The sequence below is a fragment of the Leiobunum rupestre genome, chromosome 1 (assembly GCF_980474605.1).
Source record: "Leiobunum rupestre chromosome 1, qqLeiRupe1.1.hap1, whole genome shotgun sequence".
In the NCBI taxonomy this organism is placed as follows: Eukaryota; Metazoa; Arthropoda; class Arachnida; order Opiliones; family Sclerosomatidae; genus Leiobunum; species Leiobunum rupestre.
The window spans coordinates 51,375,147-51,379,121 of record NC_143384.1 but is presented as its reverse complement, the minus strand read 5'-3'; the positions used below and the strand labels follow the sequence as shown (position 1 = coordinate 51,379,121).

The 3,975-nt window shown below is 36.6% G+C and overlaps 1 long non-coding RNA gene across 1 annotated transcript; it reads left to right on the top strand.

Moving 5' to 3' along the window:
• The first annotated feature begins 1,631 nt into the window (after positions 1 to 1,631).
• On the top strand, positions 1,632 to 2,158 carry LOC149963200 (uncharacterized). Its single transcript, XR_016480194.1, has 4 exons — positions 1,632 to 1,655; positions 1,715 to 1,831; positions 1,892 to 1,978; positions 2,065 to 2,158. It is a non-coding gene; the product is annotated as an uncharacterized LOC149963200 (long non-coding RNA).
• Positions 2,159 to 3,975: the final 1,817 nt, after the last annotated feature.

Here is a 3,975-nt window from a genome sequence, read left to right as displayed (position 1 = left end):
TATTTGCAATAGCAGCAGCAGCAGCAACAATTACAGCAGCAGCACCAGGAAACGCCATTTTGAAAAAAGCAGACGACATAATATAGCTTCATAATCGATAGATGGCGATAGAATTCATAGGGCTAAAAATAAGTCGAACCTAGGTAGCAAAACACGAGCTGTACTGAACAGAACTGATCTAGCTCCATTGAGGTCGCACAGATGGCAGATACAACATCACTCTCGCGTGGCGTCATTGCATGACGTAACAAGAACCAATCAGAAGAAAGGGGTCGCAAATGTACGGTCCCTCTTCACTGGTGACGTCGCGCCCAATGAAAACTGCAGAAGAAAGTTGAAAGAAAGAAGGCGTATCCATAGACATAGGAACTATACTTATACCTAGACAAACTGCTGGATCTACGAAATTGAGGCCGGTTTTGAGCAATGGCGCTTTCTTATGCGTGATATGGACAAAATTATGTGGCGCCGCCTACGGCGTCTATGCGCGGCTAACTATACCTAGGCTATAGCCTTGACTATACTAAAAAAAGTAAGTCAGCTGTAAGATGTAAACAAAGGAAGTATGGAGGAATGTACCAATAAATTTCCAAATTATATAATGAAATGTGAGTAAATATTAATGATATTTATCTGTTAATGTAATACTTATGAATATATTAGTTTCAATATTAATATAAATAATAGCAGAAATACATGATAATAGGAATAAAAATAAACAGTGTCTGAGTATTTGGCTATTGAAATTGCAATCAAAGGATGTAAAAGGGAGGTATAATTGTGGAAGGGATTCTACACACAGTGATAAAGGATTAAAGAACTCTTATTGCCCTTGAAAAAGTATTAGCTTGGTGAGTCTTTTTCGAATAGCTTCTTTCTTCATTTGATTGTTTATGTCTCTGCTTATTTTCCTCAGCCTTATGTTAACGTATATATTGATAATCTTTTTCATCAAAACATTAACGTGGTGTTGTGATCCAAGTTCGTCATCAAACATGTGTTCAGTAAGAGTTGGAATAATATTGTCCGTTACTAACTGGCGCAGAACCAAACATTCTATTTTTAAGTCAATGTTTTTAGCCACAGTTTGAATTGATCCAAAGTATCTCACTACCTTCTCGGTCAAGCTACAAATCTTGAGAACACTAGCTGTCGGATGACATAATCCACCATTGTCCTTTAAAAGGAGAAGAAGTTTGGTTGGATCACCCTTTACATAGCTTTGACTTGATAGTGAGGAATGCCTTTCGTCTAAAGCGTGTAAACATGTTTCGAATTTTAATTCTTTTTGTAATTTCTTTACAACAAAACCAGCCATATAACGGATTATGTTTTCTCGTAAGATGTTGGATGTTGATGTTTCATCAGTAAGAAACATAATAAAGTCATCCATTTCTTCCTCTAGAGATTCTTCTTTAATAACTCTAAGTTCGTTGGTTGGAACTGGCACCATGCACAAATTTGGAACATGAGTGTTGTCCAAAGCAATTAAGTGGCCACTTTTTTGATTTTCAATTTTAGTAACCAACGTGTTTTGTATGCAGCAGTGAAGTTTCTACAAGTAGGATTGTTGTTCCAACCTCCTCGCTGACAAATTGTGTTAAAAACTTAAAATATAACTCTAAATGGGCCTGCGAAAGTTTTTAAGTTAAAAGGTACCTTAAAAAATAAACAATTGTTTGCAAAATCTGGTATTTTAAAAAATATACTTCAGTGGTCCATCAGGGGGAACAATGTACTTCTCTCCAATGTCCAAAACACTGTGAATTGTGACACCAAAACCAATAATGGCTGTCTTTCTTTGGCTTTAAAAAATCAAGTTGCCTTCCAGGTCTGTTAAATTGAATAGAAGTTCTTTAGTCTTCATTATGTAACATTTGGTTATTTCAAGGTTGGAAAGCCGAATTGGTGCCTTGTAACCTTTAGCCCATGGATTTCGAGAGTTCAATACCTCAAACAAACTGCAAGGGACAGTGAGGTAAGATACGGTGTCAAAATTGTGGAGAAAAGTTGCTTAAAAATTGTTTTTTTGTAGATACCGTTCAATTTTTGATATAAATTTAGATGTTGGCCCGCTTCCTTGAAACACTGGATCACCAGCCTCTTTCAAAAATTCTATGCTTTTTGCCACAGAACTGCTAACTGTTTGTGCGGCCAAGTTGACTTTCATTTTTTTGAGTTTTAAACTGTATATGAAATTTTGATAATTTGTTAACCAACGTTAATCCTTCATATTCTTGATACCTCTGAAGGATGGCAATATATGCCCATTCGAATTTCTAAATATTTACATTAAATGTTGTTCAATTTCCTTTATAAATTTTTAAGGTGAATGTTAGATCACTTTTTCCGCTCGCAAAAACCGAAGGAATTGAGTCTTCATTAAGAATTTTCCGCGTGAGATCTTTCGCGTTTTTGCCAATATGATAATCTGATTCTTTAAAGTGTTTTCCACAAACAAAGTGATACTTTCTGGGTATTAAGTTCAATCGATTTATTGCCTTAAGATATTTTGAGCACAAGTTTAAGTTAGATTGAGGTAATCTTTATTGTGAAAAATGGACAATACAAGGTTTTAAACAAAGACCTGAAATTGTTATGATAAAAACAAGAAATACTTGTGAAATGGTATTTTTTCCTTTGGTGACCGACTTTGACGATTGGAAGCCACACAAGTTTGTACCATTTTCAATTGTTTGAAGTTTAAATTTACGTAAAATATTTTATTTCGCGTTGTATTTTACCAAAAACTAACTTTTTTTCGAAAATTAAACAATTTTTACAAGTCTCGGTAAGCAAATACGTTTTTGCGTCCAGCATTAGAATTTTCCGCTTTTTATAGTTTCTCCATTCTCCACCAAACGATTTGGTGGCGCCACGGAATTTTGTCCATATCACACATGAGACGCGCGTGGGACTGAAAACCGGGCACAAAAAGCTAGTGCCTTCAGAATCTGCAATACTCCGTCTAGGTATAAGTATAGTTCCTATGTCTATGGGCGTATCCCAACTTTCCTGAAAAAGTCTGCAGAATTCCCCCGCATATATCAGTTCGTTGAGATAGCCCACGGCCCCCTGCACGCGCTCACGCTGCTCGCGTTCTGGCTGAAATTTTGACTTTTGATATTACTATCTTAACGTTGGATTTCAACAGAAGCCCGAGCGTAAAAGATGTCTGCTGAATAGCGACCGCCATGCAATAATTGGTGAAGAATTTCACTATAAATTGCACTGGACTGCTCACATATAGGGCACTCTGATTGTTTATTACTTTTACTGATATCGGCAGATTTCCGAGGATAGCCAGAGTTCCTACACAGTACTGATGAGCCGCACAAGGGCGAAACCGGTCTACTGTTGGAATCTCTGGCTGAAATTTTGACTTTTGAGATTATTATATCACTCTTTTTACTCTTAATTCAACTAAAGTACTTTTAATCAAACTAGAGAGCTTTATACTTAAAAATATTTTGGAACTCCTGTAAATTTGTCACCCTTCCATTGTTTTAAAATTGCCTTTTAGAAAACTGATTTTGCTCTCAAGTGTGTAAATCTGATCTTTAGCTTTTGGATAGATATGGTATTAAATCAATCGGCCAGACCAATGATAAGGTTAAGAATCTATTATTTGTAAAATATTTTCGAAGTAACCAAAGTTTTATAAATTGCAAGATTTTATACGTTCCGTTTATTGAGGGGAAATGTGCTATTTTGCAACACAAGCTACATATATGGTGGAAGTCTGCAGGTGAAGTGGCGGAGTTTTTACCACTTTCACCTTGCAGCAAGAGGAGCCAGTTTCGATCCCAACTTGTAGCACTGGGTAAAAACTCGGAACTACTCCTTCTGCGAATCTGCTTTGAGTTTGCAAGTTCCTTCACCACTGGTTTAAAGGGTTTCCCCTTCCCATAAAACTTGTCGAGGATAACGGTAATAGTTAGTGTAGGGAGCTGTTGGCTCGGGTGGCATATAGGG